The sequence below is a fragment of the Panthera tigris genome, chromosome D1 (assembly GCF_018350195.1).
Source record: "Panthera tigris isolate Pti1 chromosome D1, P.tigris_Pti1_mat1.1, whole genome shotgun sequence".
Lineage (NCBI taxonomy): Eukaryota > Metazoa > Chordata > Mammalia > Carnivora > Felidae > Panthera > Panthera tigris.
This window is the reverse complement of record NC_056669.1, coordinates 18,247,400-18,269,078: the sequence shown is the minus strand read 5'-3', so window position 1 is coordinate 18,269,078 and position 21,679 is coordinate 18,247,400. Positions and strand designations below refer to the sequence as shown.

The 21,679-nt window shown below is 38.7% G+C and overlaps 1 long non-coding RNA gene and 1 pseudogene across 2 annotated transcripts in view; one reads left to right on the top strand and one right to left on the bottom strand.

Moving 5' to 3' along the window:
- The window catches only part of LOC122231041, a 40,569-nt gene that overhangs the window by 750 nt on the left and 18,140 nt on the right, over positions 1-21,679 (top strand). The window contains exon 2 of one of the 2 annotated variants that reach the window (XR_006208150.1): positions 480-575. This is a non-coding gene — a long non-coding RNA (uncharacterized LOC122231041). Of the gene's footprint in view, positions 1-479; positions 624-21,679 lie in introns of both variants that reach the window. The other variant, XR_006208149.1, reaches the window with a different exon arrangement.
- LOC102949342 lies at positions 9,798-11,048 on the bottom strand (annotated as a pseudogene).

Here is a 21,679-nt window from a genome sequence, read left to right as displayed (position 1 = left end):
GTGATTGCTTATGTACTTTTTTGTCCCTTTCTTTTGCGAGGGCGTATATGGAATAGGGATGGTGTTGGCTGATCTTGAAGAGAATTCAGCCTTGTATGGATGTGTCAGCTGACGTGCTAGGAGTTGCAAAGTTCTATGTGCTACACACATAAGATGTGTGTGCTTTTATGTGGCGTGTGTCAGGGAGCTGGGGAGGAGTTGTGATATGTATATATGTATGTATGTGTATATATATATGTATATTGGTTCCTAGAGTGGGGGGTAAGGACCCAATGGCGGCTTATTACCATCAGCAATTAGGTACTTCTCTCGTTTTGTTTTGTTTTGTTTTGTCTTACCCCATATGTAGAGCTTAGAGAAGTTGAGGCAGGGAGCCCAAAAGAGCTGGTTAAAGAAAATACTTTGAGGATCAAGGGGAGGGTGAGCCAAGCAGTGTGGCTTAGGTTGCTGAGATGGGGACATTCCTCCTCCTTCTGCAGAGAACAGAGCAGTGCCCTCAGAGTACCTCAAAGTACCGTCAGTGGCAAGGACCAGAGAAGAACAAAGTGATAAATGCACAGAGGAGGAAGAACACGGTGAATGCTGCGTGGATATTTTGTTAATAGACTTCCTTGTGAGCTCAGGTACCACTGGGGACACACAGAAATACTTGGGAGGGTAGATGTCCTGTGAGCAACTAGAAAAAGGCAAGAAATGTGGATCATGAGTGCACAATGTATATAAACATATACATGAGTGATGCCTTTGACTGGGTGTGATTCGTTATATATGTCTTTGTCTCTTTGAGATATCTTTGAGTCATTTTGTCTTTGTTCCCATCTCTCCCCTTAATGAGCCAACTCCTAAAGACAAGATCCATTTCTCTACCCTTCTCCTGTCTATCTCCATAAGGCAGCCAATCCTATGTTTCTAAAACTCCTATCTCATCATGTTATACCCTGGAATGTAAAATCCTTCTGAGGTGAAAATCATAGTTATTAACATGCTCCTCAAGGCTTTTCATGGTCTGGAACCCTGCTGACTTCTCCAGTCTCATCTTTTTGTCCTTTTATCCTCTTCCTTTATACTCTCTGTTCTGCCTGGTAGCCGCTAGCCACAGATGGCTATTTAAATTTAAATTAATTAAAATTAAGTTAAATTAAAATTGCATTTCCTGAGTGACATGACACTAGCCACATTTCAAGTGCTCAGTAGCCCTAGGTGACTGGTGGCTATCATAAGGGACTGTGCCGATACATTTTTATCATCACAGAAAAGTCTTCCGGCAGTGCTGCTCTACACCCTCAATTCCTCATGTGTGATACATTCCGCGGGAATTCGCTCAGTTAAGCCCTTTGCTTGCAAAGTTATTCTTCCAGCTCCTTGAATCTGAAAATGATACACAATTGCTTATTTTGTTGTCTCCTTAATAAGCATGTAAACCTCAGTGAAGGCAGGAGCTAGGTCTGTCTTGTTCCCCATTGACTCTCCATTGTCTCTAAAGGATTGTCCTGTAGAAGGAGAGAAACGATGTCAAAGCAAGAGGCAAGGATAGAAAGACAAATTTCTGGTCTTTTTAAATACATTGTTGATAATTTAATTGTTTTGACCCAGAAATAGCAATTTCATATGACTCAACCTAATAGTAAGGAAGAACTTTGGAAGAATTGGAGCTGCTTCAGTTGGTTCTAATGAGTTCCCTGTTGCTGGAATGTCTTAAGCAAAAGCAGAATCTGTTAGAACCATCTGTGAATAATTCCAGGATTGGGTAGACTGGTTGACCAGTATAATTCTAAGAATCTAAATCTGTTGTGCTCCAACTGAGTCTTTAATTCAAGGGTTGAGTATGTCATAACAACAATCACAGCTAACTAAAATCTAGGTACCAGATACTGCTCAAGAGATTTCACGTAGATTATCTCCTTAATCCTCACAATGATCGTACAAATTCAGTTTGGTACCATCGGATTTACCAAGTGAGACCCAGGTTAAGTAATACACCCAAAACATAGAGCTAGTAAATAGCAGAGGCTGAATTCATATTTAGGTCAGTCTGACACCAGAATCTAAGCTCCTAATAACACTGTAATTACAGGATATCATTCTATCATGAAGTTTCAGTCACATATTTGCATGTCCTTTTAATGCAACACATGTTGGTTTTATAATGGATATATTTCTTGTACTTAGCTAGGTGGTTTGGGGAAAACAAAGACAGATAAGGCATGGTTCCTACAGTGTGGTCCGGAAGACAATGCATAGCCTCAAATACAGTGATACAGAACAATTTATAGGATATTATTTTAAAAAGGGCAGGGGCACCTGAGTGGCTCAGTTGGTTAAATGTCCGACTTTGGCTTGGGTCATGATCTCACGGTTCGTGGGTTCGAGCCCCGCGTCGGGCTCTGTGCTGATGGCTCAGAGCCTGGAGCCTGCTTGGGATTCTGTGTCTCCCTCTCTCTCTGCCCTCGCCTGTTTGCTCTCTCTCTCTCTATCCCTCAAAGATAAATAAACATTTTAAAAAAATAAATAAATAAAAAGGGGAGTCATCTTAGGTGAAAGCATCTCTCAAGTAAGCAAAAGGATAAGGACAGAATTACATGAGAATTCAATCATATATGAGAATTATATGAGAACAACAACATATATATATATTACATATATATTACATATAATACATATATATCTATTACATGCAACATTATATACAACATATATATATATATATATATATATATATATTACATATAATACATATATGGGTACACAGGAGAAGGAAACTGCTTTACTTGAAAGAATAATGACTCGTTTGGAAATTAAGAGTCTGCAATATTGGAACTGGTTTTTCCACTAACCAGCCATGTCACTTGATCTCTTTCTGCTTTAGAGCTTTATCTACCAAATAACCTGGACTGGACAAACTACCATGGTGAGCCAACTGAAATTATGTGTAAAATATTATATATATACCTGTATTGTACACATATGCATTTTCAAGAGGAAGTGCCCTCGATTCCATCGATTTCACAAAGAAATCACAACTCAGAAAAAAAGGTTAGGCTTCAGTGTCCCCTTAAATTCTGCAGTTCTGAGATTCTTTATTTTATTTTTGTCAACACTATTGACATATCTGTCAGGAAATGGACTGTCATGCCAAGCTTCCTGACCAAGCAAAGGGCAGAGATATTTTTATTTTAAACTAGAGAGTCATACCTAGAACGATTTATTTAGAAAGTATCCAGATTTCCTTACTGGGCAAAATATGGTCTTCAAAAAACAACTCTTAATTTGCTTTTCTGCAATTTACATAAATGGATCAGTCATGAAGACCTTTATTTTCAAAGAGGCCTTGCATTTATTAAAAATATTTGCAACAAATTGATATAAGCCTCACTAACCCCTCTTAGTTTTTTTTTTATTATGAAGGGATAACAACATACAGATTACTGCACATACGAATGTACATAAATGTACAGCCCAATGAATTATCACAAAGCAAAAACCCACATAACACCACCCTACCAAGTCACAGAACTTTGCCAGTTTCCCAAAGCCTCCTCCCAGTCACTACAGCTAGTATTCTCCCCAAACTAGTATCCCGACTTCTAATACGGTAGCTTAATTTCCCATTTAAACTTTATATATGGAATCAAATGAGATGATTTAACACTGTGAGAGTCATCCAGGTGGTTGAATACAGTTATAGTTTACTGATTTTTGTTGCTAAATAGTATTTCATTATTGTAATTACCCCTTATTTATTTATCCATTCCACTGTTGAAGGGCATTTGGGTTATTTCCGGTTTTTAGTTATTGCGCATAATGCTGCTATAAACATCCTTGTGCTTAACTTTTACTGCGTGTATATACACATCTCTGTTGGGAATATACCCAGAAATAAAAAGTGAATGAATCTTAGCTTTAGATCAGCACCATCCTAGAAATATAGTACAAGTCAAGTCATATATGTAATTTAGAATTTTCTAGTAGCCACATCAAAAAGGTTTTTTAAAAGTTAAATTAATATTAAGTGTGCATTTTATTAATCCAGCACATCCAAAATAGTATTTCAGCATGTCCTCAGTATGAAAATTATTAATCAGATATTTTTACATTGTTTTTTACATATTAAATCTTCAAAGTTCAATGTGTGTTTTACATTTATAGCAATTGGACCAGCCACATTTCAAGTGTCCAATAGCTAATGTGGTTATGAGCTGCTACACTGGCCAGTGCAGCTCTAGGTAATACTAACAAACATATTCCAAAGTGGTTGTGCCAGGTTACCTTCCTGACAAACAGTGTTATGAAAGTTAGACAATTGTTGGAGTGCCTGGGTGGCTCAGTCAGTTGAGCGTCTGACTTTGGCTCAGCTCATGATCTCACAGCTCCCGGGTTCGAGCCCCACATCAGGCTCTGTGCTGACAGCTCAGAGCCTGGAGCTTGCATGGGATTCTGTGTCTCCCTCTCTCTCTGTTCCTGCCCTGCTCACACTGTGTGTGTGTGTGTGTCTCTCTCTCTCTCTCAAAAATAAACATTTAAAAAAAGGGGGGGGGGGTGCCTGGGTGGCTCAGTCGGTAGAGTGTCCGACTTTGGCTCAGGTCGTGATCTCACGGTTTGTGAGTTCCAGCCCCGTGTCAGGCTCTGTGCTGACACCTCAGAGCCTGGAGCCTGCTTCGGATTCTGTGTCTCTCTCTCTGCTCCTCCCCTGCTCATGCTCTGTCTCTCTGTCTCTCTCTCAAAAATAAATAAACGTTAAAAAAAATAAAAAAGAAAAGAAAAGAAAGCTACAATTGTTCCACATCTTCATCAAAGTTGGTACTGGAAGCCTTTTTAATTTTAGCCGTTCTGATGATTCTTTAATGGTATCTTATTTTGGATTAATTTGTGGTTCCTTAATGACAAAGAGGTTGAGTCTCTTTTTCTCTGTTTATTGGCAAATTGATATTCTCTTTCATGAAGAGTCTGGGTCCTTTTTTCTATTGAATTGGTCTTTTTCTTATTGGTCTCATAAGATTAATTGAAAGTCACTTTTTTTTTTATTCTCTGGAAAATCTTGTGTAATATTAGCATTATTAACTCCTTAGCTGATTGTTAAAGTTCTCCAACAAAGCTGTTTGACCTAGATGTTTTCTATATGGAACGTGTTAAATTATGGATTCAATTTCTTTCTCTTTTTTGTCAATTTATTTTTTAATTATAGCACTATTCAGATTTTCCTATTTCTTCTTGTATCAGTTTCAGTAAGTTGTATTTTTCTAGGAATTTGTCCACTCCATATAAATTTTCAAATGTATTAGTATAGAGATGTGTATAATATATCCTATTATATTTATCAGAGCTTCAGTGTCTGCAGTGATAACTCATTTTTATTTAATTTATTTTTTTTTATTTACATACAAGTTAGTTAGCATATAGTGCAACAATGATTTCAGGAGTAGATTCCCTAATGCCCCCTACCGATTTAGCCCACCCCTGCTCCCACAACCCCTCCAGTAACCCTCTGTTTGTTCTCTATATTTAAAGAGTCTCTTGTGTTTTGTCCCCTCCCTGTTTTTATATTATTTTTGCTTCCCTGCCCTTGTGTTCATCTGCTTTGTCTCTTAAAGTCCTCATATGAGTGAAGTCATATGATATTTGTCTTTCTCTGACTAATTTCACTTAGCATCATACCTTCAGTTCCATCCATGTAGTTGCAAATGTCAGGATTTCATTCTTTTTGATTGCTGAGTAATACTCTGTTGTGTGTGTATATATATACATACATACCACATCTTCTTTATCCATTCATCTGTTGATGGACATTTGGGCTCTTTCCATACTTTGGCTATTGTTGATAGTATTGCTATAAACATGGGGGTGCATGTGTCCCTTCGAAATAGCACACCTGTATCCCTTGGATAAATACCTAGTAGTGTAATTGCTGGGGCGTAGGGTAGTTCTATTTTTAATTTTTTGAGGAACCTCCATACTGTTTTCCAGAGTGGCTGCACCAGTTTGCATTCCCACCAGGAGTACAAAAGAGATCCTCTTTCTCCACATCCTGGCCAATGACTTTTGTTGCCTGAGTTGTTAATGTGAGTCATTCTGACAGGTGTGAGGTGGTATCTCATTGTGGTTTTGATTTGTATTTCCCTGATGCTGAGTGATGTTGAGCATTTTTTCATGTGTCGTTTGGCCATCTGGATGTCTTTGGAGAAATGTCTATTCATGTCTTTTGCCCATTTCTTCACTGGATTATTTGTTTTTCGGGTGTTGAGTTTGACAAGTACTTTATAGATTTTGCATACTAACCCTTTATCTGACATGTCATTTGCAAATATCTTCTGCCATTCTGTCAGTTGCCTTTTAGTTTTGCTGATTATTTCCTTCGCTGTGCAGAAGATTTTTATGTTGATGAGGTCCGAATAGTTCATTTTTCATTTTTATTTTAGATACTGGTTAATTACTCCATGTTTTTTTCCTTTATTAGTCTCCAAATTTTGTTGGTCTTCTGAAAGAATCAATGATCAGTTCTGTGAAATCTATTTTATTTTTTCTTGTTTCATTATTTTCTACTTATTGCTTCCTTCCTTCTGCTCTTTCTTATTAAATATAATTTACAATACTTTTTCTAACTTTCTTTTTTTTAATTTTTTTTAACGTGTATTCATTCTTGATAGAGTGAGAGAGAGAGAGAGAGAGCGCGAGCATGACTGAGGGAGGGGCAGAGCAAGAGAGGGACACAGAATCCGAAGCAGGCTCCAGGCTCTGAGCTGTCAGCACAGAGCCCAATGCGGGGCTCGAACCCATGAGCTGTGAGATCATGACCTGAGCCAAAGTCAGATGCTTAACCGATTGAGCCACCCAGGCACCCCAAACTTTCTTCTTTTCTAAAATATACATTTAGAACTACATTTCTGCCTCTAAGTAGAGCTTTAGTTGTGTCTCCTAGTTCTGATATATAGCATTTTTGTTATCATTCAGTTTTAAATATTTCCTCATTTCTTTGGTCTTTTGGTAGCGTGCATTACCTTAATTGATTTTTGAATAGTGAGCCAGCCCTGCCTACTTGGAATAAACCCCTAGTGGTCATGGTGTAGAATTATTTTTATACATTGCTGGATTCAATTTATTGTGATTTTTTTTTTGAGGATTTTTGCATCTATGTTCATGAGAGATACTGGTCTTTAGTTTGCTTGTTTTGTAATCTCATTGTTCAGTTTTGGTATTAGGGTAATCCTGGCCTCATAGACTAGGAAGTACTCTTGCTTCTATCTTCTGGAAAAGATTATAGAGAATTTATATAATTTCTTCCTTAAATGTTTGGTAGAATTAACTAGTGAATTCTGGGCCTGGTGTTTTCTGTTTTGAAAGTTTATTAATTCTTTTTTTTTAATGTTTATTTATTTTTGAGGGAGAGAGAGACAGAGTGTGAGCAGGGGAGGAGCAGAGAGAAAGGGAGGCACAGAATCCAAAGCGGGCTCCAGGCTCTGAGCTGTCAACACAGAGCCACGTGGGGCCCAGACTCTCAAACCGGGAGATCATGACCTGAGCCAAAGTCGGACGCTCATCCAACTGAGCCACACAGGTGCCCCGAAAGTTTATGAATTCTTGAATCAGTTTCTTTTTTAGACATAGGGCTATTCAGATTCTTTCTTCCTATAAGAGTTTTGACAAATTGTGTCTCACTGAATTGGTCCATTTCATCTGGGTCATCACATTTCTGGGTGTAGGGTTGTTCATTGCATTCTCTTATTATCCTTTTCATGCCATGGGGTCCATAGTGATGCCCTCTCTTTCATTTTTGATCACTGTAATTTGTTTTGCCTTTCTTTTCTATTTAGATAGACTGGCTAAGGGCTTATCAGTTATATTGATCTTTTAAAAGAAACATCTTTTGATTTTATTGATTTTCTCTATTAATTCCCTGTTTTCAATTGCATTGATTTCTGTTTTAATTTGTTTTTTCTTTTGCTTAGTTTGGATTTGATTTGTACTTCTTTTTTCTAGTTTCCTATGGTGGAAGCTTGGATGACTGATTTTACATCTTACTTCTTTGTCTAATACAGGCATTCAATGCTATAAATTTCCCACTAAGCACTATTTTACTGCATCCCATAAAATTTGATACGTTGTATTTTTTTTCCCACCTAGTTCACATTTCACTTGTGGTCTCAGTCACTTCAAGCTGCTGTAACAAAAATACCATGGACTGAGTGGCCTAAACAACAAACATTTATCTCTCGCAGCTCTGGAGGCTAAGAAGTCAAGAGATCAAGGCACTAGTAGATTGGTGTTTGGTAAGGACTCACATCCTGGCTTATAGATATCTTCCTTCCCTGTATCCTCATGACAGAGAGCAAACGATAGTCTCTTTATCTTTTGTTAATTTACACTCTTTTTCAATTTTTTACTCTTTTGTACACTCACACTCTTTTGTTAATTTAAATCAGTTTTATATAAGAATTTCCAACGTTGACAACTCTTATAAAAAGCATCCAAGCACAGGACACAGAACTGCATCAAACAGCATTCTTATGGGTAGCTGACAGACATTAGAACTTCCACCCTTCTTGGCGACACCCCGAGCTCACTGGTGAACTCTGCTTCCCAGTACTCCTGCAAAGCACACCACAAGCTCAGTCCATCTTCTCAACCCACCAGCTTCAGTTCACAGGACCACACTTACAGATCAGGAACAGAAGAGAACACACACCATACAGCATTCACAGCAGTTGACAAAAGGGGAGGGGAAATACAAGTATCGTTTCACTCAACACATCCAACTAACGGGGCTATCTAAGAACAAAACTCACTTAAAGTCTTCCAACAGATGTGGAGGTCCTTTGAATGCGAAACACATTCATACATTATCTGCTATTACTGCTCTCTGCACACTCTCACACCAAAGCCACAGGATTGAGAGTCACATCTCGCCAAGTTAAAAAATATCCATTATGCACCACCAAGTCTCTGCACGCGCTCTCTCCTTTTCTCGCTCACGCTAGCCTTTCATGCCTCGGCACCACCATCAATCCCACACAAAGTTTCAAAAGTTCAAACAGCCTTCTGGTTCCATATCACAGCCTTGTGTTCATAGCGTTGATACGACTCCATGAAATAAAGAGTAGTGGGTAAAAATGGGACACCCACCATCAAAAACGCAGCCTGTGCAGCGTGATGACGAAGTCTTGAACGAGAGAGCCTGTAGACGGAAGTATTCGTATGGCAGAATATTTACAGCACTACTTTCAGTGAAGTGCTTCTTCCATAAACATTTGAAATGAGCTGAACTACAGAGATTAAATGAAGCCTTCGTATTGTACTTTTGCACACGAAGGGAGACAAATGTAAACAAAAAACAAAAATGAAAACAAAAGAACCAAACACTGTGACACCATGATCTCCAAAAGAGGAGATTTTCCTATGGAAAAAATTCATATGGTGGGGTTCAAATTAAAACAAGGAGAAAACAGTGTAGTTCTAATCAATGGTTTCTATTTTGAATGTGCAAAGAATTCACTTGACAAGTCCAGGGATAAAATATTCCAGGAGAAAACTTTTGATATCAATTGTAGTGTGTTGGGTTTTTACCAATCAGGCAAACAGCAGTTCACTTTCAAACACTCAATATTTCAACCCTTTATGTAACAAAACTTACAAAATTCCTTTAGCTTGTCCTCTTTTTCTAAAGAAAAATGTCAAAAATACTGCTGAATATACTCCACACTGAACAGACCAATTCTGAAAATTCTCGGTACATATGTATTTTACAACATACTTACCATGTGTTTAGAAAAATCTGAATTCCCACCAGTCTATACCAACCCCACCGTCTACATTCCCCAGCCAGAAGATTTAGAATCCGTGCTGGAGCCAAAGCCTCCATTAAAACCGCTGCCTGACCCTGCATCTGATGCGGATCCCCAACCAGTCGCTGCACCTGAATCAGAACCAGTATAGGAGTTATTTCCAGAACCAAAGGCCCGATTTGGCTCCCTCTGCATGTTGCCTTGGCTTTGGTTATCACCCGATGGGCCTGACTGGTTCTGCTGACTGGCTAACATGCCCACCATGCCCCAGCTGCTCTGCAGTGCCCCCTGGGCAGCTGCCTTCATTGCCGATTAATGCTAAAAGTGCCAAAGTTCATCCCCCCACTCGTATTACCACCTTGATTGTTTCCCACACCAGCTCCACCCCCTCTGCTGTTACCAAATCCACCCCGATTCCCAAAGCCACCTGGATTACCACCAATTCTTCCACTTCTTTCTGTCTATTGCTATTGTGCTTAGGTTGAGCATTGGCTGTATGGACGCTGATTCCTTTAATGATCAAGTCCTCTCCACAAAGAGACTGGGCCACCTGATCATCTGCAAATGTAACAAAGGCAAACGCCCTGAACGGTCTGGGAATGAAGACGTCTGCCACTTCTCCGTACTGGCAAAAAAACCTGCCGCCACTCATCGGCGGTCATGTCCTCTGTACAGCGCCCAACAGACACCTTCCTGCTTCTCAAAGGCTCATCTGGGCTTTGCTTAGAATTAGGAAGTTTACGGTCACACCGTGGTGCCTCTATCATATGTCGCCGCGACATTACCTTCACCTGGGTTTCGTATTCCGTAAAACGAACAAAACCAAACCCCTCTGAATGACCAGTTTTAAGATCTGTCTTGACCTGAACCATAAGAACCTCTCCAAAGGTACTAAAATATTCTCTTAGATCCTGTTCAGTCGTTTTCCACGGGAGACCCAACACTATTAAATCCGATGTTTTCTGGACAGCTCTTTTCGCTTTCACTGGTGAAGAAGCATCCGTCTCATCCATTTTTCTTTTGTTGACAAAAAGATAGTTTGTGATCGTTGACAACATATACCAGATTTCCCCAGCCAGCTTCGGGGGCATGCAGAATTCCTTCTACCAGCCAGATACCTCTCATACACTGAGACACTGGACTCCTGGAGCTCAATCCACAGGCCCCCAGAAACTGGGCTGCAATTGTGGACGGCAGCACTGTCCCATCGTCTTCTGATGGTATTTCAATGGGCTTGTCATTCTCGTCTTTGGTTCCCCGAATACATTCAGACATCTTTTCTTAGTTTTCCGTTAGGCCACTGCTAGGAAGCCTGACAGAGAACCCAAAGCAGCGACAGTTCCAGGAGCAGCCCAGCTACCACTTTGCTCCCACAAAAGGTAGTCTCTTTATCTTCTTGTTAGTAAATTAATCCTATCATGTGGTCTCCAGCCTCAAGACCTCATTTAAACTTTACCTCCCAAACCTCCCAAAGGCCCACCTAATACCATTCTTTTGGCGGTTAGGATTTCAACATATGAATTTTGGTGGGACACAAATAGGCAGTCCGTTACCCTTGTGATTTCTTCTTTTGACCTCTGTGTTATTTAGAAGTATATTTCTTAACTTCTAAACGTATGGAGATTTTTAAGGGATATTTAAATCAATTTCTAGTCCAATGAAACTGTGGTCAGAGAACACATGCCATAGGATTTCAATCTTTTGGAAATTATCAAGCTTTGCTTTGTGGCTAAGCATGTGATAAACTTGAGAGAAACTTTTTTGAGGGCCTGAAAATATGTTATACAACAGTTGTGGAGTTCGGTGTTCTACATAAGCAATTAGATCAAGCTTGTTAATTGTGTTAGTCAAACTTCTTGTATTCTTATTGACTTTTTGTTAGAAATTGATTTTTGTAACAATTGTTAAAGCAGATTCATTCCTTGTTTTATTAGTTGCCACAGAGGTATGTTAAATTTCTGACTATGACTGTGGATGAATTTGTTTTTCCTTGTAGTTCTGAACATTTTTGATCTGGGTCTTTCGACAACATGTTGTAGGATAAATAACCAGTTTAAAATTGATTCTCTTGCTGGTAAGTTAAACTTCCTCACTGTGAAATATCCCACTTATTTCTAGTAATGCTTATTACCTTAAAGACTATTTTGTCTGGACTTTTCTTTGCTGTCAGGTTTTTGATTGCTGATTCCATCCCTTGCTAGTTAGAAGCCTATACAGATCTTCTATTTCTTTAATGAAGGTTTAGTCTTCGTAGGCTGTTGTTTCTATGAGTTTGTTCATTCTATCCAGGCTATCCACTGTTGCCATACCATAGTTTCTCATACTCTTTTATAATCCTTCTTAGTTCTGTAAAATCAGTATAAATATCCCCGCTTTCATTTCTGAATTTAGTTTTTTGAGCCTTCACTCATTTTTTTCTTAACCAAACTAGCTAAAGGTTTGTCAAAGTTGTCAATCTCTTCCAAGAAACAACTCTTGGTTTCACTTCATTTTCTCTATTATTTTTTGATACTCTCTTTTATTTACCTTTGCTCTAATCTTTATCATTTCCTTCCATCTAATAGATGTAGGTATAGTTTATTCTTCTTTCTCTTGTTCTCTAAGGTATAAAGTTAGGTTGGTGATTTGGAATCTTTTTAATGGAAGCATCTACAGCTATATGTTTCCTTCTTGGCACTACTTTGACTATACTTCAATTTTTTGTCTGTTGTATTTTCATTTTAATTTATCTCAACATATTTTCTGATTTACCTTGTCACTTCTTCCTTGACCCATTTGCTTGTGTCAGTGTGTTGTTTAATTTCTACATATTTGTAAATTTTTCTTCTGTCATTGGTTTCATTTCATTCCGTTATGCTAAGGAAAGATACTTTGTACAATTTCAGTCTTTTAAAATTTATTAAAAATTGTTTTATGGCCTAACAATTGATCTAACCTGGAGAAGGTTCCATATGTGCTTGAGAGAATTGTGTATTCTGATATTGTTGGGTGGAATATTCTTTATATGTCAATTAGGTCCACAGTGTTAAGTTCTCTGTTTCTGCAACAGAATATTTATGACCCCCTCAAATTCATATATTGAAGTCCTAATCCCAATGTGATGGTATTAGGAGGTGGGGCCTTAGGGATGTGATTAGGTCATGAGGTTGGAGTCCTCAAAAATGGGATTAGTATCCTTATAAAAGAAACCCCAGAGAGCTCCCTTTCTCTTTCTACCTTGGATGTTGTGAGAAGATGGCCATCTACCAATCAAGAAGCATGCTCCCCAGACACTAAATCTGTCAGTACCTTGATCTTGAACTTTCAGCCTTTAGAACTGTGAGAAATAAATTTCTATTGTTTATAAGCCATCCAGTCTATGGTACTCTGTTATACCAGCCCAAATGGATGGAGTTTCCTTACTGCTTTTCTGTTTGTTCAGTCTTGACACTAGGGTATTAAGGTCTCCTAGTATTCTTGTAGAGCTGTTTCTCCCTTCAATGCTGTCAATATTTGATTCATGTGTTTTGGAACTCTGTTGTCTTGTGCTTATTTATAATTGTTATATCTTCTTGGTAAATTGACCCTTTTCTCAATATATAATGCCCTTGTCCCTTATAACAGTTTTTGACTTAAAGTCTACTTTGATATTAGTCTAGCCACCCCTGCTCTCTTTTTGACTATTTGCTCAGAATACCTTTTTCCATCATTTCACTTTCAACCTAAGTGTGTCTTTAGATATAAAGGGAGTCTCTTTAGAGACTGTCCTTGAATTCTGCTTTGTTTTTTTTTTATCCATTCTTCCAAACTATGTCCTTTTCTTGGGGAGTTTAGTCCACTTATATTTAAAGTACTTACTGACAAGAAAGGACTTAAGTTCGCCATGATATTATTTGTTTTCTATATGCCTTTAGAATTTTTGTCCGTCATTTCCTCCATTACTGCTTTCTTTTGTGTTTAGTTGATTTTTTTTTTTTTTGTAGCAACATGTTTTGATTCCCTTATCGTGTCCTTTTGTGTATATTCTATAGATATTTTCTTTGTGGTTACTGTGGGCTTACATATAACATCTTAAAGTTATAACGATCTATTTTAAACTGATACTCAACTTTAATTGCATATAAAGGCTGTATTCTTTTATAGCTCTTCCTCCCCATTTGATGTTATCAGTGTCACAAATGACATCTCTATATACTGTGTATTAACATAGACTTATAATTATTTTATGCATTTGTCTTTCAAATCTTGTACAAAATGAAAATTGAAGTTACAAACTAAGATAACAATAATACTAACTTTTATATCTGCCCATGAATTTATATATTCATACAGCTTCAAGTTACAGTATTTCATTTCATACTGAAGAACTCCCCTTAGCATTTCTTTTAGGCCAGATCTGGTAGTAATGAACTCTCTCAGCTTTTGTTTATCTGGGAATGTGTTACTTCCTCCCTCATTTTCTTAAATTGTTTATTTATTTTAGAGAGAGTGAGCACAAGTGGGGGCGGGGGAAGAGAGAGAGGGAGACAGAGGATCCGAAGCAGGCTTTGTGCTGACAGCAGCTAGCCTGACATGGGGCTTGAACTCTTGAACCATGAGCTGGATCATGACCTGAGCCTAAGTCAGACACTCAACCACCCTACTTCCTCCCTCATTTTTGAAGGACGGTTTTGCAGATATAGAATTCTTGGCTGCCATGTTTTTTTTTTTCCTTTCAGCACATACCCTTAATATATTCCTACCACCTTCTGGCCTTCAAGGTTTCTGATGAAAAATTGGTTGATAATCTTACTGAGTATTCCTTATATGTGATGTGTTGCTTCTCTCTGCTTTCAAGATTCTCTCTTTGTCTTTGACCTCAAAAGTTTGATTATAATGTGTTTCAGGGTGGCATATTTGTGTTTCTCTTACTTGGAGTTTGTTGAGATTGTTGGATTTGTAAGTTCATATCTTTTATCATATTAGGGGAGTTTTGTCCCAAGGTTTTTCTTCAAAAAATCTTTCTTCTCCTTCCTTTCTTCTTTTTTTGGGACTCTCATCATGCATACGTTGGTACACTGATGTTGCCTCACAAGTCCCTTAAGCCCTGTTCATTTTTCTTCATTCTTTTTTTCTTTCTGCTCATCATAAGAATCTCAGTTGTCCTAAATTCAAGTTTTCTGTTTTCTTCTATTGATTCGTATCCGCTGTTGAATCCTGTAGTGATTTTTTTTTTAATATCAGTTATTGTACTATTCAGCTCTAGATTTCTGTTTGGTTCCTTTTTATGTTTTCTATCTCTTTGTTGATATTCTCATTTTGTTCATATATTGTTTTCCTGATTTCCTTTAGTTCTTTGTCCATTTTTTCCCCTGGGCCTTTGAGCATATTTAAAACAGATGTTTTAAAGTCTTTGTTTGGGAAGCCTGATGTCTGGGCTTCCATGGGGATGGTTTCTGTCAATTTTTTTTATTCCTTTGAATGAGTCATATTTCTCTGTTTCTTTGCGTGCCTCGTGAATTTTTGTTGTTGAAAATTGGATATTTGATTATTATAATCTGGTAACTCTGGAAATGGTGTTTCAGATTCCCTTCCCCAGGATTCACTGTTTACTTCCCCAGGATTCACATTCTATTTTGTTGTTTTGTAATTGTTGAAAGCTATAATAGCTTATTTGTTTTGAGACTTTTGCAGACTATTTTTGGAAGGATGAGCTCATTTAAGTCTCTGTTTTTAAAATTCATGTTCGGCTAATGTTTTGATGGAGGTTCCCTTGAAAGCCAGGAACAAACAAATAAACAACACACACATATACACACACAAATACACACACACTCAGAGAGAGAAAGAAGAAGAGAAGAGACAGAGACGGAGATAGAGAGATCGACAGGGAGACAACAGCCATGTTTCCCAGTCTTTGAAGACTGGATCTGTACTGAGGCAGTTTTTACAGATTAGCTATACTTGCTCTGAGCCGAGGGATCAGCCTATGGTGAAAATTTAAAGTCTTGTCAAGACTTTTCTGAGAACGGATTTTTCTGGGCATGCAGGTGACTTCTAAATTCCTCCGTATATATGGTTGCTTTTGAATGTCCTCATTTCCCAGGGTCTCACCTCAGTTTGTTCTCAGGGCTTTCGATGCTGTATTGTATGTCTCCACCTAGAATCTCTTGCCCAGGCTGGGGGTAGGGGGGTGGGGTGGGGAGGGGTGTCTGTGGGCTTAAAGTCCCTTTATAACCTTTACTAGCAGGGCTCACCGGTTTCTCCAACCACAGTCCAAAGTATATAAGACAGAAAGGAGAGTGTCAGTCATATCAGAACTGAATACATAATAATTTTCAGGTAAGGTCTGTTCTGCTCCCTTCGGTTCAAGATGGTGAACTAGGTTTCCGAGTGCTGAAAACCCAGACTGTCATCACTGCATCAGGGAGGTGGTGGGACAAGGATACCACAAAAGTACCACAGTGCTTTCCTATAGTTTTGAAGATTTTTTTCTTGATTAGGCATGCTTGGTTTAATTGTTTTCAAAGCTCCTACGAAGTTTATTCAAATAGCTTTTTTTTTTTTTTTTTATGGTTTGTGGACAAACAAAATGACGGAGCTTCCGAGTCTTCTGTTTTTCTGACATAACTCCAATTTTATTGGTTTTTATTCCTCCTGTGATCTACAACCTTCTTTCTGGAATCATTTTGTGTCTGTGTGTGTGACAAATGCCTTTTAGTATTTCTTACTGCAATGGACCAGAGGTTATTAATTCTCTCACCTTTGTCTTTTTTTTACATGTTTTATTTTTGAGAGAGAGACAGAGACTGAAACAGAGTGTGAGTGGGGGAGGAGCAGAGAGAGAGGGAGACACAGAATCCAAAGCAGGCTCCAGGCTCTGAGCTGTCAGCACAGAGCCTGACGCGGGGCTTGAACTCACGAACCGCGAGATCATGACCTGAGCCTAAGTCAGATGCTTAACCAACTGATCCACTCAGGTGCCCCTCTCACTTTTGTCTTAAGTAAAGGTCTTCATTTAACATTTGTATTCCAAAAAGATATTTTGTTAGTTTTGACTTGAGGATTGGCAGATATTTTCAACCAGCATTTGAAAATATCATTCCGTTTTCTTCTAGCTTCCATTGTTTCTTTTGAAAGGTCGTCTGTTTTGGAAAAACTTTACCAACGGTGTTTTCAGATACTCCACCTGACACATTTGTTCTTTCCATCTGAGACCCTGGTTACATGTATGTTGTACTTTCTTGGTCTATCTTCTATGTCTTTTATGCTCACTTAGGAATTTTCTGTTTATTTATCTCTCTACAATCTAAGATGGATATTTTCTTCTAACCTATCTTCTAGTTCATTAACTCTCTCTTCAGTTTTCTGCAATCAGATATATCATCTGTCTATTGAGTTCTTAATTTTTTAGCTTTATAGTTTATAAGTTCTCTGCACAAATTCTCAATCTTTTATCTCTTTTGAATATATCACAGCTATTTTAAAGTCTGTGTCTCACAGCTTATTATTTGAAGCCCTTGTGGGTGTGATTCACCTGCACATTGGTTTTCTTTCATGTTTTTTTTTTTTTTGTCTCCTCACATGCCTGATTAATTTGAATTACAGGATATATATGTAGGTTAAACATTGTAGCAATAATTTAGGGCCTCAGAAAATGACCGTGTTTCTCCAGAAAGAATTTAGACTAGCTGTGGGCGGGAAACCAGGGTCCCAGTAATCTCTGAACACTCTAATCCAATTTCAGACATTACTTGAATTTAGGCTTCAAAATATCTGTAAGCCAGTCTACTTCCAGTTCATCCTTTCTTCTGAGAAGTAGTCCTTTGGAGACCTAATCAAAACATGGTGGATTATCAAGACCTTCCTTATCAGGTCTTGGAAAAATTGTTGTCTTCGGTTTTGTATTCCTGGTCTTGTGAGGCTGTCAAAAACACTGCTCAGCTTATAAGCCTCTCAGGTGTCTCTTCCTGAATCAGCAGACACTACCAGGAGAAAACAGCCCCTGTGCCTCTCCGGTTTTTGTCTTCCCTTGAATCTTGACCTCTTTCCTTGCCTCTTTCCTAGCTATCTGATGCCTCCAAACAAACAAACAAACAAAAATTTGTGTCCAGTTTTTCTAGTTGTCTTCAAAAGGAGACTTACTTTCAAAGGGAGACTAGTTTCTAGTTCATGCTAGAAATGGAAGTTGCCAATTCATTTCTACCACAACATTTTTTTTTTTTTTTTGCAATTGTTGCTAATCTCTGACCTTATTCAAGAAGTATAGTGAGAATGGATATGGGAACTGGAGAGAATTTTAGTGCGCATTTAAGGCTTAATAATAATAGCAGTTAAACATGCATTGAGCTCTTGCTAGAACCAGATATTATTCTTAGTTTTTCATGCACTTATGCCTTTAGCTTCTAGAGAGAAATTTTATGCAAAGCCAAGGTATTTTCTCCAGTAAAGAGTAATCATTGAAGTGGGAATCTCTCTAAAAATGGCACAGTTCTTGATCTATAGTTTGTTGATCGCATTCAGTGACTAGCTCAAGACTTGGTCATGGTAGTTAGGCCACAAAATTTGTGGAATAAATGAATTAATAAAGAACGTTGGGATGTAATTGAACTATTGAACTATTATTGAGTTACACTTTAAAGAAGCATTTGTAGGCACAATTGAAGATGCATAGAAGCATCTAATCAGGGGTGTTCTTAGGCATGATTTAAATGCTGGCTCACAATAATGCAGCTGTTTATTCTCTATTCTCTGTAACCATTTAGCTCAGCAAAGTTGTGTCACAGTAAGCATTGCTTCTAAGCCAGGAACTTGTCACACATAAACCTGGCTTGCAATTAAGATTAAATATTGCTCATAAGTATCCATCTGTCTTGGAAGGGTTAGCTGTTCACCTACCTCAGGAGGTTCCAGGGAGCAATGTGAATATGTCATTTGAAAAACTGTCCCAATTTTGAAATAACACTGTGTGCAATGAAAAATATTGTACATAAGTTTAGCCCAAAAGATTCAGCCAACTGCTGAGGTATTGGGAAGACAATCCTCTCCAACATAAAATTCTCCTGTTACATGTTATTTCATTATTTTTTTGTTAGAATTTTATAGCTATTTTTCTTTAAAAATCTTCAAGGTACTCCCCTAGGACTCTTTTAAATGTGTCTCTTCTCATGTAAAGTTGTAAATGAGGGAAGTATGGCAGAAAGGGGAAAGGAGAAAAAAAGGAAATGAGAAAAAGGAAGGTTCAGGAGGGACTTTGGAAGAACAGTGTGCACTCTTCCATACATTATACACAAAGAAAGTTATATAGCAATAGACATCACCTTGGTGGTAGCAGGCTAGCTTTTCATAAGATCAAAGATCTCTATTTAATGACCTCATTTACTGACTCTGGTAATTTTAAAGCATGTCACAAATTCTTGGACACTCCTTCCACTGAGTGGTGCCGTCTGTGTCTTCTCTCCTTGAACCTGGGTGGGCCTTTGGACCGACTCCATCAGTGGAACAAAACGCCATGTACTACTGCTCTCGTTCTCTTGGGCCAATTGTGCTTAGAACTCAGCCACCATGTTGTGAGGAAGCCAATGTAGCCACATGGAGAGGTCATGGAAGGTGTTGCAACGACCCCAGCCAACAACCTTGGTTAAGCTCTCAGCCCACAGCTAACGTCAACAACCAGACATGTGAGTAAGTGAGCCTTCCTATATTTCCAGCCCTCAGCATTGAGTATTCCTAGCAGAGGCCCCAGACGTTATGGAGCAGACACAAGCCATCCCGCTGTGTTCTCTCTGGATTCCGGACCTGCCAAATCTGTGACTATAATAAAATGATTGTTTTATGCCACTAAGTTTGGGGAAGTAGGCTGTACAGCAATAGATAAGTAGAACTCACTCATAGTCGAGGACTAGAAACTGGGCACCGCCCACTTTTGCTGGCTCATCTTCCATTGTTCTTCCTATCCTCACGTGTGCCATAGTCCTTTATTCTCTCCTCACTCTGCCCCTGCCCGGTCTGCTCTTCTTTACAAGGCCATCTCACGCGCTTTCACCTTCCCCAGGGTGTTTTGCTAATGCTGTTTCCCCTTCCTGGGCTTCAGCACTACTAAGACCTGGTTCAAGTCCCATTTGGGCTTCTCAGTAGCAGAGTAATCAATCCCTCTAACCTTTATCAGAAAAATAGGAATCAAAATAGAACCTATTTATAGATGAAATGGCTAAAGTATATAAGGTGCTTAGTTCCTGATACATAGTAAACACTCAGTAAGCGTTAGCTCTTATTATACGTTCTTCCTATTCTTGTTGAGTTTTCTATTGAACAGTTAAGACTTAAATGAAACTTTTGTCTTTTAAATCTGAGCTCGTATGTCAATTCCTCTGTAAAGACATCCCCATTTACCAGAAAAAACTAAATTGCTCCTTCCATTATGCTTCCCAGTACTCTTCACATTCTTCTCTTTTGACTTTGACAAGTAACTTATTGTATATGTGAACCCCCCCCCCCGACCTTAGACTCCACATTCCTCAAGGGAAATGTTTAAGGCAAAGACCTCACAAAAATAAAGAATATCCTTGTCTCTTGTGTAAGTATATGTGTGTGTGTGTGTGTGTGTGTGTGTGTGTATTTGATATATATGTACATCAAATACCATAATGAGGAAAGGAAAGTGAAGAATAAATACATGACTATAGGACAAGACTCAAGAATTTCTAGAATTTGGGTCCCTGCCAGGGAACTCTCTCCACTCACAAGACTTAAATTTTCCCACTTTGTTGAGGATATATAAATGAATTGTGAAAGCCATGTAAGGGGAAATGTACATTCTTCATTAGTTCATAATTGCCCACTGTGTACCAGCCACGGTAGTGGGTGCTATACTGCTTAGACTCCATGGTCCATCAAAATACGTACCCCCTTGCAAATACCCACAACTGCAGTGCCCAAGGATGAACCTAACTGTGCCAGGACTAGAGGAGTTGAGTGCTGCTAGAGAATATCACGCAACTGAGCTGACCGGATGCACTTTAATTTCATCTCTAACTGCAAGTGGGCATTCACTACCGCTCACCTATCTCACTTTTTCTAGCTTCCCACTCCTTAAAGTGACTTTCTCTTTCCTCAGACCTCCTATATCCCTGGCCTTCCTTCCTGCTAAGCAGATGACCTCACTTCAAATTTCATTAGTAAATATAAATAACAGCAGTGGGGATTTACTTGTCTTTCTACACCTCTCCCCAAAGACCAGCACCTGCCCCTGTTGCCTCCTCTGTTAACATGCAAGGTGTATCCTTCCATCTATCAAAAGCCAGTTCTTCCCACTGTGTTCTGGATCCACCTGGAGTCTTCTACCTTCTGGTTTCCCCTTTCTTTTCGTGCTTCCCCAATCTCTTTGTCCATTGGATCATTCCCATGACAACATAACCATGCTCCAGTATTTCCCATCTTCTTGACTTCACATTCTATACCCTTTCTTCTACTGCCTTATTTTTCGGCTCCCTTCTCAGGAAAGTGTCTTCAAAATAGTTGCTATATTTGTTGTCTCTGCTGCTTCTCTCACCACTCCCTCCTGGGTTGACTCCAATCTGGATTCTCTTTGCATGCTCTTCACTGACCGTTCTTGTGAGGTTGACCAATGGATGCTTCTGTTTTCATTTAAAATTCACAATGGCATTTGGTTCCCTCAAGATCTTCCTTCTTTTTGGCTTCTGGGACATTACTTGTTCCTGGTTTTCCTCTGTCACGCTGACTGCTCCTCTTCAGTGTCCGTGGCTAGCCTAACTTCCCTGCCCTACCTCCAAGTATTAGACTTTCCTAAGGTTCCATAGACCTCTTCTTTACTTGTCCTTTCTCATTTCTCCCTAGGTCATGTCATCTATTGTCCTGGGTTTAAAGAACATCTTTATACTAATGAATTCTAAATCACCAGCCCAGACATCTCTGAGTCCCCAGACTTG